This window comes from Tamandua tetradactyla, chromosome 24 (genome assembly GCF_023851605.1).
Source record: "Tamandua tetradactyla isolate mTamTet1 chromosome 24, mTamTet1.pri, whole genome shotgun sequence".
NCBI lineage: Eukaryota > Metazoa > Chordata > Mammalia > Pilosa > Myrmecophagidae > Tamandua > Tamandua tetradactyla.
The window spans coordinates 9,526,697-9,540,164 of NC_135350.1; the positions used below are offsets into that span (position 1 = coordinate 9,526,697).

The 13,468-nt window shown below is 35.2% G+C and overlaps 1 protein-coding gene across 1 annotated transcript in view; it reads right to left on the minus strand.

Moving 5' to 3' along the window:
* The window catches only part of ANK2 (ankyrin 2), a 767,321-nt gene that overhangs the window by 753,597 nt on the left and 256 nt on the right, over positions 1–13,468 (minus strand). The window lies entirely within an intron of this gene.

The window sequence follows — 13,468 nt, forward strand, 5'->3', positions numbered from 1 at the left end:
ATAAGTGGTAAAAAGTTGGGTAGATTGAAATACTAGTGGTCAAAGAGAGGGAGGGGTAAGGAGTATAGGATATATGAATGTTTCTTTTTCTGGAGTACTGCAAATGTTCTAAAAATGATCATGGTGATAAATACACAACTATGTGATTGTATTGTGAGCCACTGATTGTGTGCTATGGATGGACTGTATGTGTGTGAAGATTTCTCAATAAAAAACTATTTTTCTTTAATTAAGGCTCAGCAAGACCAAGTGATATATTTACCCAGAGTTATTCAAATAGCAACTGGAAGAGCTGAATAAGCCACATTTCTGATTCCTACATCTATTCCTTAGGAAAATGGTTACCAATCCTTCTAGTGCCATCCTCAGGGAAGAGAGGAGGCTGATATTTATCGAACCTTTATAACATAACAATAGCTAAAATTTTGTATTTATTAAGAGCCACACAGGAATTGAGCAAAATGCACCGCATGCATCACAATATTTCATCCTTAAACCAACTTTATGCAGTAGGTAAGAACCTGATCAAAGTGGTGGGTTCTCTGTGCAACGTGTTCAAATGACCAATTCCTGAGACACTGGGATTTCAAAAGAGAGAAAGAGTTTATTGCTAGGCATTAACCAGGAAACCAGATAACTATCAGCCTAAAAATCTATTTTCTAGAACTCAAGGAACTCTAATAGTTTTATGGTATAAAAAGACAGGTCAGGCTGGGGCCACGTCAGTGACCAGATATACAGTGTATACCAGTCTGGACCAGCTGGACCGGCTGTGAGCCCACCCAGAACCATGAGTTCCCCAAGCTGCGGCGGCTGGTGCCCCTCCCCAAAAGGCTGCTTCCCAGAAGGGAAAGGAAAGAGAGTTTACCAGCAGCAGGGGCTGAGCACAACCAAACTCCAGTTGTGGAATTAATTAACACTTAATTAATTAATTAAGGAAGTAAAATCGTCCTTCAAAAATGAGAGAGAAATTAAAACATTTTCAGACAAAAAGTCACTGAGGGAATTTGTGACCAAGAGACCAGTTCTGCAAAAAATACTAAAGGGAGCACTAGAGACAGATACGAAAAGACAGAAGAAAGAGGTGTGGAGAAGAGGGTAGAAATGAAGACTATCAGTAAAGGTAGTTTTCCTTTTATTTCTTTTTCTGAAATGATGCAAATGTTCTAAGAAATGATCATGATGATGAATATACAACTATGTGATGAACAAAAAGAACGTTCATATTGTATGTTGATTGCTTTTATTAATAAAAATTAAAAAAATAAAAAATAAAAAAAAAGACAGGTCAGTTTTAAGACAAGCCTCCATCTTGGGCCCTGGGTGTGCACACGACTCCACAGCTTGGCCCCTGGAAAACAGGCTATTCTGACTCTGGAAACAAACTTGAGGCCACTTGGGTCAGGAATTCCAGACCCTTGAGCATAGTTGAGGAGAGAGTGTGAATTCTAGATGAGCAAGGTCCCTGGCCCCCATGCACTCGTCACTCCATAGGGAAGGATGTGGTCGCAGAGCTTCAGTGTTGGAACCTCTAGAACCCAGGTTCCCTTACGCTTACATCTAAGGATGGCACTGGGCAACAACTGTCTCTACACACAAGTCCAGGAGTACTGAACAATTAAGGGTCAGGCAAAAAGCAGAAATAGTGCCTGTGTAGTGACTGATGAGGATCTAAGTGAAAAAGCATTTTTTTTAATTCAACATAATATACAAACCCCAAAATTCTTACCATATGATCATTCCATTCTTGATATATAATCAATAACTCACAGTATCATCACACAGTTGTATATTCATCATCATGAATCATTTCTTAGAACATCTGCATCAATTCAGAAAAAGAAATAAAAAGAAAACAGAAAAAAAATTCACACAGACCATGCCCCTTACCCCTTCCTTTCATTGATCACTAGCAGAAACTAGATTGAAAAATCTACTAAATTTATTTTAACATTTGTTCCCCCTATTATTTATTTATTTTTAATCCATATGTTTTACTTATCTTTCAATAAGGTAGACAAAAGGAGCATCAGACACAAGGTTTTCACAATCACACAGTCACATTGCGAAAGCTTTATCATTATACAATCATCTTAAAGAAACATGGCTACTGGAACACAGTTCTACATCAAATGCGTTTTTTAACTTGTTATTGGCACATCTGTAGTAGTTTCTCATTGTTGCTATCTCCTGTTCCTACGACAAAAATGTGCTAAGTTGCATCTGCTACCCACTTACTTTGTATTAACTTAGTTCTCACTCTTTATAGTAAAATTTCCAAAGGTGGCCAAAATTCCATCCCACATGCTATCCTTATAATGTGATGTTGATTAAGCTATCTTTGAGAAGTGGGATCTTCTTGAATCTGGGTAAACCCCTGTGACTATTTTAAACAGTGACCTATGTCAGAAATAATTCTGTGTGACAGTCAAGGTTAAGTCATAAAGATGACATTTCCTTCTGCCTTGCTTTACTGGGACTCTTTTTTCTTGGATCTCAGTCACCACGCTGTGCAGAAGCCAAGAGGACTCACACATAAGGTAACAGCTGTTAGCCCGAGTGAGCATCAGTCACCAGACTTATATGTGAGCAAACCTTAAATGATTCCATTTCCCAGCCAGGAAATTGCCTCTACTTCTAGTTACCCCAGATGATTCTGCATTTTTCCTCACCAAACACTGTCCAAATGCAGATCAATAAGCAAAATGCATAATTATGTTGCTTAAGGTCACTATGTTATATAGAAACAGATAACTTAAACTCTCCCTACATATCCTTGCAAGAAAAGCTAGGTTTACAGGCTATTGGACTCAAAATTTATGCCACTAGGAATAATTAGCTACTTAATATACCACAATCTACCCATATAATAACTCTTTATAAATATCAAATGCTAATCTTCAAAACAGATCATGAATAAAGTTTAAATTTCCCATTTGTTTCTCATCTTATTGCTAATATACAACACAGCTGATTTAGAAATAGTGTTTTCTTAATGCCTCTGGAAACTGTTTTTATCAAGTAGGGCACGCAATGTGACATTTTATTTTGTCTTTTTTCCATATACTTTCTTGATATACTTTAATCATGTGTATTTTACTTTCACTACTTTCATAACTAGCTTCCCTGCCAGACATGAGTACTTGCCTTGTAATACAGTACGACATTTAGATTGGAAATTATGGAAATACTGTTTTAAAAAACAAGGTCACACAACCTCACATCTATAAGAATGGCTGACATTAACCAAACAGGATATTACAAATGTTGGAGAGGATGTGGAGAAATTGGGATACTTATGTACTTTTGGTACAGCCGCTAAGGAAAATAGTTTGGCAGTTCCTTAGAAAACTAAATATCAAGTTGCCCTGCCACCCGGTAACACTACTACTCAATACTACTACCAGAGGAGCTGAAAATGGTGATATAAACACACATCTGCACACAAATGCTCATAGCAGCATTATTCACAATTGCTAAAAGACGCAAACAATCCAAGTGGCCAACAACAGACAAGTAGATAAACAAAATGTGGTACAGACATACAATGGAATATTTTGCAGCAAAAAGAGGAAAGATTTCTTGAAGCATATGATATGACAACATGCATAAAACTTGATGACATAAAGCTAAGTGAAATAAGCCAGACACAAAAGGATAGGTACAGTATGATTTCACTTTTATGACCTTGGTAAAGGTAAACTCAGAGACTTATAATACAGAATATAGGGGACCTAGAGATACGCAGAAGCTAACGATGGATGAATGATTAGCTAATGAGTTGAACTTAAATGTACAGAAATGGACACAAGTGAAGGCAGCTCATTAGTGGGTCTATAATTAATTCTGCCATACTGAAGGTGAACAGGATTGAAAGGGGTTATATAGAGCCATACACCCCACTGATTAACACTACAAATATAAATAAGTTCTTGTAAGAACTACTACAAACATACAAAAAGTATGAATCTTGTACAAAGAGCAAATAATACCAGGGTATGGGGAGTGAGCTGCTATTGCATCCAATGGATTATGTTTTGTTTGTTTGTTTTTAAATATTTTTATTGAGAAATCTTTACACACTTAAAGTCCATACATGGTGTACAATCAATGGCTCACAATAGCTTTACACAGTTGTATATTCATTACCATGATCATTTTGAGAACATTTGCATCATATCAGAAAAAGAAAAAAAAAGAAAAAAGAAAAAATTTATACATACCATATCCTTTATCTCACCCTCTCACTGACTGGTTATAATCAACCCAATTTTTACCATTTAACTCCATATATTATTTATTCATTTTTTTTTATACCTTTTTTCTTTTTTACTTATCTGTCCATGCCCTGAATAAAAGGAACATCAGATACAAGGTTTTCACAATCACACAGCCACATTGTAAAAGCTATATCATTATATAATTATCTTTAAGAATCCAGGCTACTGGAACACAGCTCAACAGTTTTAGGTACTTCCTTCCAGCCACTCCAATATACCTGCTATAGGCTATGTTTTTTTTCTTTTTCTTTGACCATTCCGTTCTACATCTATATATAGGCTATGTTTAACAGGAAGACATCAACAGTACCACAGCAATGCCAAGGGTATATAATCAGGGGGAGGGGGAAGACAGCAGTTAAGAGAGGTTTGGATTTTCTGTTTGGTGAGGGTGTGTTTATCTGTTATTTTTTCTATCGGGAGAAGTGAAAATTGTCTAAATTTGAGAGTGTTGAGTGAGGATAACGCACAATATGGTCTTTTGCCTTTGGATATTATACATGATGCCCAATGGATGGAAGTGGCTAAAGGATGCACTGACTGAGAAGTAGAAAGGCAAATTGTGTTGTACACATATGATCGAATATCGTGCTGCTACAGAAAGGAACAAAGTCATGAGGTATGCAAACATGTGAATGAACCTGGGGGACATTATGTGATGCAAAATAGCCAGAAACATATTGGAGCAGCTAGAGAGAAGTACCTGAAACCGCAAAGCTGTGTTCCGGTAGCCGCGATTCCTGAAGAAGATTGTGTAAGTATATAGCTTTAATGTGACTGTGTGATTATGAACCTTGTCTCTGATGCTCCTTTTATCCAAGGTATGGATAGAGTAACACTATCAAGATATTTACATGCCTCAAAGGCAACAGAAGATCACTAAGCATATCAAGATGCAGACAGATATAGCCCGGCCTAATGACCAAATTAAAACACCGGAGGAGACACAGACTTTGGAGCAACTAATCAAAGATGTTCATATAATTCTACTAAAAAAAAATCAGTGGGATGGCTAATGACATAAAGGAGATCAAGAAGACACTAGGAGGGGGCACAAGGGTAGTTCAGTGGTAGAATCCTCACGTCACATGGGAGACCCCATTCACTTCCTGGCCCATGCACTTGCCAAATTAAAAAAAAAACAAGCAAACAAACAAACAAAAAAACCAAACATAAAATTCAGCAAATGGTGCTGCAATAAGGGGATACTCACATGGTAAAAAGAATGAAATATGTCCCCCACCATACAGCATACAAAAAGATAAAAAAAGAAGAAGACACTAGGAGAACATAAGGAGGAATGTGAAAGAAAAAATGGAAAAATAGCAGATACCACAGAGATTAAAGATGCTGTAGACCAAATAAAATATATACTAGAGACATACAACAGCAGATTTGAAGAGGCATAAGAAAGAATAAGTGAGCTAGAGGACAGGACAACTAATTTTGAACAAACAAAAGAGCAAACAGCAAAAAAGATGGAAAAATTTGAATTGGATCTCAGGGAAATGACAGAAAAAGCAAAGCACACAAATATCAGAATCATCCATTTCCCAGGAGGAGAACAGAAGGATAAAGGATAGAAAGATTAGTTGAGGACATAATGGGGAAAACTTCTAAATCCTTATAAAGGATATAAATATGAAAATCAAAGAAGCCTAACAAAATTTCAACTAGAATAAACCCAAATAGGCCTTCCCTAAGACACATACTAATCAGTCTGTCAAATGTTGAAAAGAAGCAGAAAATCCTGAAAGCAGCAAGAGAAAAACAATCTACTACTACAGGGGAAAACACATAAGACAGTTCAGACTACTCAACTGGCAATATGGAGGTGAGAAAGCAGTGATATGATATATCTGATAAGGGTTTGCCATCCAGAATATATAAAGAAATCCTACAAGTCAATTTAAAAATGGTCAAAGGACATGAATAGATATTCTTCTGAAGAGATACAAATGGCTAAAAAGCACACGAAAAGATGATCATCTTCACTGGGAAAAGCAAATCAAAACCACACTGAGATATCATTTCATACCTACTAGAATGGCCACTATTAAACAAACAGGAAACTACAAGTGTTGGAGAGGATGTGGAGAAATTGGAACATTTATTCACTGCTGGTGGGAACGTAAAATGGTGCAGCACCTGTAGAAGACAATTTCAGGAAGTTAAGTACAGAGTTGCCTTACCACCTGGAAATCCTGCTACATAGAATATACGCAGAAGACCTGAAGGCAGGGACACGAACAGACACTTGCACACCAACGCTCATAATGGCATTATTAACAATTGCCAAAAGATGGAAACAGCCCAAGTGTCTATCAATCAATGAACGGACAAACAAAATGTGGTATATACAAAGAATAGATTATTATTCAGCAGTAGGAAGGTATGAAATCTTGAAGCATGCAACAACATGGATGAACTTTGAGGACATTATGTTAAGTGAAATAAGTCAGATACAGAAGGGCAAATGTTATATGATTTCACTAATATGAACTAATTATAATATGTAAACTCATAGACATAAAATCTAGAATAAAGGTTGCCAGAAGATAGAATAAGGCTGGAGAATGGGAAGCCTTTGCTTAATATGTACAAAATTTTTAACTAGGTCACACTTAAATGTTTGAAAATGGATACAAGTGATGGTAGCATTTATTGGGAATATAATTAATAGTGTTAATTGTATGTGAGTGTGGTTGAAAGGGGTAGTTTAAAGTCATGTATGTCACCAGAATGCAAGCTAGAAGTTAAATCATGGAAATGTATAACAATGAATCTTGTGGCAGACAATGACTGTTATTAACAGTACAAATATAAAAAAAATTTTCATGAACAAGAACAAATGTATTACACTGTTACAAGGAGTTAATAATAGAGTGGTATATGTGAAAAAAATGTACCTATTGCAAACCATGGACTATAGTTAATAGTAATAATATTCTTTCATCAACAGTAACAAATGTACCATACCAGTACTAAGGGTCAAAAATAGGAGAGATAAGGTCTATGGGATGGTTTGGATTTTTTTTAAATATTCTTGTTTCTTATTTTTATTATTATTATTTTCAGAGTAATGAAAATGTTCTAAAATTGATTGTGTGGATGAGTGCACAACTATATGATGATACTGTGAGCCATTAGTTGTATACTTTTGATGGATTATATGGTGTGCAAATCTATCTCAATAAAATTGATTAAAAATAATATATGCTTTGAGATTGTAGATTTAAATTTTGGCACAAATTCCCCTTTTTGTTACAGACTGGTAGTCTGAACAGCAATTGCTCAGGAGTGATCATATATTCCAACTTCATAATAAAAACCTATACCATTAAATTAATATATAAAATTACCTTTCAATTTAAATTAATTACTTGGTCTTCTATTTTTACTTTAATTTCCTCCAGGTCTGTACATAGTGAGAAAATCCACTATATGCTAATATTGTAGTTCTTTGAAGATATGCTTTCCCTTTACAAATTAATAAACTGATACTCTGAATCTATAAAAAAAGGTCAAAAGTATATTAATGGTTTCAAAATTTTCTAAAAACTATATGATACAAAATTTTTCTAAAATCTGTAAAACTCAAAATACGTCAATCCAGAAGAACAGGCTCATATAAGTCGATAAAGTATATCGCCTTTGACCCAGATACAAAGGAAATTAAATATGTAAAGGATAATCTTTGGAATAAATGGTACTATATATAATGTTACCATATGTAAATTTTAAAACAAATTTTAAAAATCTAAACCAATAGAGTCATTTTCAAAACACTGTTATATCCCTGGCCATTAGAGAAATGCAAATCAAAACCACAAGGAGATATCATCTCACACCCACAAGAATGGCCATTATCAACAAAACAGAAAATGACAAGTGCTGGAGAGGATGCGGAGAAAGAGGCACACTTATCCACTACTGGGGGGAATGTCAAATGGTGCAACCACTGTGGAAGGCAGTTTGGCAGTTCCTCAAAAAACTGAATATAGAATTGCCATACGACCCAGCAATACCATTGCTAGGTATCTACTCAAAGGACTTAAGGGCAAAGACACAAACGGACATTTACACACCAATGTTTATAGCAGCGTTATTTACAATTGCAAAGAGATGGAAACAGCCAAAATGTCCATCAACAGACGAGTGGCTAAACAAACTGTGGTATATGCATACAATGGAATATTATGCAGCTTTAAGACAGAATAAACTTATGAAGCATGTAATAACATGGATGGACCTAGAGAACATTATACTGAGTGAGTCTAGCCAAAAACTAAAGGACAAATACTGTATGGTCCCACTGATGTGAACCGACATTCGAGAATAAACTTGGAATATGTTATTGGTAACAGAGACCAGCAGGAGTTAGAAACAGGGTAAGATAATGGGTAATTGGAGCTGAAGGGATACAGACTGTGCAACAGGTCTAGATACAAAAACTCAAAAATGGACAGCACAATAATACCTAATTGTAATGTAATTATGTTAAAACACTGAATGAAGCTGCATCTGAGCTATAGTTTTTTTTGTTTGTCTGTTTGTTTGTTTGTGTCTTTTGTTTTTTTTCTTTTTCCTTTTCTTTTTTTATTATTATTATTATTTTTATTTTTTCTCTATATTAACATTCTATATCTTTTTCTGTTGTTTTGCTAATTCTTTTCCTAAATCGATGCAAATGTACTAAGAAATGATGATCATGCATCTATGTGATAATGTTAAGAATTACTGATTGCATATGTAGAACGGAATGATTTCTAAACGTTGTGTTAATTTCTTTTTTTTTCTTTAATTAATAAAAAAAGAATAATAAAAAAACACTGTTATAGTCACTTATTGCCTCTTTCTCCCACTCCTTCATTCCCTAAATTATCTTCTCTTGTAACTTAAAAACTTTGTATAACATGAAAATTCCAACCATAACTTATCTTGAGAAAGTAAACAAAGAATGGAATTAAAATTAGAAGAAACTGAAAAACTTGATAATATAAGCCTTACTTCTTTTTTTTGTATTTTGCCAGTTCAAGAAAACTCTCCATTAAGTCAACTGGGAATAACTCTCAGAGTTATTTTTCTCAGAACCATCATGGAAACAGAAGGAAATAATTGAGGCGTTCCCAGTGGAAGCAAAAGCTAAGTGAGGGACTTCATCTCTCCTCTCAGGAACCAGGATGTTGGAGAAGTGCTGCTTTAGAAAATACAAAAGTCAAAATGGAATTCAAGTTATCCTCATTTGATGGATTACAATAAGGCAAATTATTTCAACTCTGCTCCAAATTCTACAGTTAATTCAAGGTAACCCAAAAGAGAACTCTGTGAGAATGGTTATAAGTAACCTTGAGGAGCAAGAGTGCTAAAAGGAGTTCCCACAATAGCCCATAATGCCCAAAATTGAGACGAGGAAGACAGTAAATGACAATGATTGAGAAGTAAGACATTATTAAGACCAAGTTGTAAATCTCTGAGTTACCACTTACTACCTCTGGCCTTGAGTATGTTACCTTAACTTCTCTAGCCCCATGCTTTCTCATATGGGAAATTGGAATAACAATATTCTTTTATATGATTGTTGTGAGAACTGTGCCTAGATCAACATCATGCCTTCCTCACTGTAAATATTTTATTGTCATATGGAAGGTGCCTAAGTTTCTATACAAACAAAGAAGGAACAGTGGTTTGTTGCTAAAAATGAAATGATACCAGGACCCAAAACTCTTGGAGAAGTATTGGTAATGAAACAAGAGAAAGATACTAAGTTCTACTGGCACCAATGACAGAGGATGTCTTCGAGCTCCTCTAAGTCTTATAGCCATAAATGCCACAGAAGTTCCCATCAGAGGTCATTAGAGAGCTGGTAAGAAAAGAAAGATGCTGGCAAAGTAGCTTACATTTCAAGATCTCCATAAATCCCACTTATTTAATTGATTTAAACTCTCTGGCAATGCCGAAGGAATCACATGGGCCTATTAATGTATATGATGTATGTAACAACCATTTTCTCTCTTTTTTTGGGGGGGGGGCAGGGGTTGGGGGATGCATAGTCCAGGAATCGAACCCGGGTCTCCAGCATGGAAGAGGAGCATTCTACCACTGAATCACCCACGCACCCGCATAACAACCATTGTTGAAGCTCAGTTGCAAAAGTGCCATTTCTTAATCTTTTCTTTTACAAAGATGGAAAACTTTTTCTTTTACAAAATTTCTTTTACACAAGCTGAAATCCATAAAATCAGTTTTTCTAGTTTGGTAACTGATTTGACTTATGTATTTGGAAATATAGGCAAAACTTTTGTGCCTCTTTCTACATACAAAATACAGATACTCCTTTACATAGCAGGAAATAAAAAGTAAGATATCTGGTATCTTAGGAGCCTGAGGCGGCAGAGTTGATACACTTTTCCCTCCTTTCCCTGACACAATAGGATGAAGTTGAAGGTCATTTATTTTTTACCTTATTTTGGGAAATCTAGATTTTTAAGTACACTATGTGAGAACTACATTAGATATTTCCTGCTATATCAGCATTTTCCAAAAGCTTAAAATCTTTGTCCAAAAGATCAAGTTGTAAAAACAGTTTCTGATAAGTATTTTTAATAATATATACACTAAATAGTTAAAAGAGAACAGAAATACATCAAATAGATGCAAACATAAATTCAGTCAAACAGTGAATTTTTTTAGGTATATGCCAACTTAGGTATTATTTAGGCTTGTGATTTCAAGAATGACCAAAACAAAAAACTGAGAACTATTTTGTTTAAATAATGTGAAAAGGGCCCTATAAGGAATTCAAATTACAACAGTTTAATGCTTGTCTACTTTAGAAATAAGTATATCTGCTATTGAGCAAGGTTTTTGCCCTCCTTTTTATTTTTTATTTTTTATTTTCAGGGCATGAAACATTATGTTGCATAAATAGTCATTGAATAAATGAATCTTAATATAGAATATTTTCAGTGAAATTAATAATTAAATGTACTCGTTTACCAGTCATTTTTATACTCCCCAAAAAGCCTTTCTAAAATATTTTTATTTCTAAATTTCCATTACATAATTAAAAGGATGACCGATGAATTTATGAATTGCTAAAATACATATAATGTCTTTAATTAAAATCTTTGACTCCTTTGAATTACTCTTCTGTGTTTTGTCAATTATAATTTTTCTTCCAACCAAAGATCAGAAAGAGGAAAATAATTCAGATTCTAACTCAATTTTTATTTAATAGAGAAATGACTTGAAGAAAAATTATTTAAGAACCAGAAGAAACAGGAGACAGCCACACAGTTAAAACACAATGACTGGGACCTAAAATATTTCACGATTCAGCAGGTCAATAATGTTATTTATCCCTTCAGTTTTTGTATTTCTCATTTGCTTAAAATCACTTGCAGGCAAATGGTGATTCTGCAGCCAGAGGATGTCAGCACTTCTGTTCCCCCTGACTGAATGAATCAGGTAGACTGGAATGACCAAAATTTCCAGTAACCTTTTTCTACATCCTGTGCAAATTAATGCACCAATCACTAAAAGGCTCCTTTTGTAGGTCATACAAAGGAAAGCCTGAACAGAGGACACCAGTCACTAACTTGAATGTTGCAGAATTATGTTTTTTAAACAACTGTTAATTAAAGTGCCCCCTAAGTAGAATTCTCTGCAAAATAATGACCTTTCATGCAAATTTTTCCAAGTAGCTATATTCATATGTACTATTTCTTAGAGCAACAGAAATATTCTAAATATAGAATGAGATTTCATGGAGATTTTTAGGAACACATATATTCTATTTCAATTAACATTTTATTTTCTCAATGCCTATATATAGTTATATATATGCATATGCATACCTATGTATACACACATACATACATGTCTATTTAATCAAACTGATATAAAATATTTTTTTGCATAGGATGTGATTTATCATATTGCAAATCACAATCATTTCACTGTCATTCTTAAACACAGATAAATATAACAAATATAGATTTAATAAGACCTGTTACCAGAACTTCTTAGAGGAAAAATACTTCCAGGTGCAATTCAAAACACCCTTTCATAAAATTAGTGTCCTGGATTCTATAAAGGTTTAAAATCCTAACAATTCCTTTGGGGCATATTGCCCCCAAAAATGTATATTTTAATTTTTTTGTCATTGCATAAAAATCATTGCACATAAACAAAGGCTGTCCCTAAAATAACACTATCTATGCATATTAAAATTCAAATTGTGGCAAGGACCTTGTAAGTGTCAAACAAATTTTACTGTAATGTTTTCCTAATATTCTGGAGCCCCTGGATTCTTCACAATATCTACACTGCCTTGGAGAAAGATCATTCTGTTGAGCGTTATCTTCAGCCCCAGATAGTCTCTTTCCATCTATTAATTTTACCTAATTTCTAACCAGAAAGCCAATTCTAAAGAGGTTCCACTCTTGCAGTCAGAGGATCATACTCTCACATTCATATACTACCCTGAAACAGAACAAGCTGACACTTAACGATACTACTGTGACAATCGAAAGTGCTAATGCTGTAGTTTCTGGCAATGGTAGTGAAAAAACCCTTCTAGACACCTAATCACAGATCACAACCAGATGGAATACTCCCCTGTTTTAATACTACCACACAAACAGAAAACATCCTTATTCAAACCGCCAAAGAAATGTGCATTTACTCCTTGCAATGTTCAGGGAAACTGTGTCTCTGTAGACATGGGGAGAGAAGGCACACATGTTTTCTAACACAGCATGTCTAATAGGGCTGCAATTGTTGGGTGTAGCTCTGCCTGAAAGTTGAGAACAGCTAAGTAACCTCTAGCCGAGGTTCCTTTTCTCCTATGCGTGGGAAGTGCATGCTTCCAGCAATCGCTCTCAAGATCCTCAGAGGATTTGGATCTGGGGTGCATTTCCCCTTCTGAGGGCACCATGGGCTTCTCCGAACTGCAGCTCTGCAGTGAGTCATGTGACTGCAGGGTGTGTGCCTCCGTGAGCGGTGGGAACATGAGTTTTCGAGGTGTGTGAGTGTATGTGTGTATGGGGGGGGGGGGGTTAGGGGTGCAGAAGCTACACGTCTAGTCTTGGAAGACGTGCTTTTTTAGGGTTGTGTGTGTGTGTGTGTATTTCTGTCTGTTGGTGAAGTGAGAGTGAGAAAAAGAGATTGAGAGCATAGTCCTG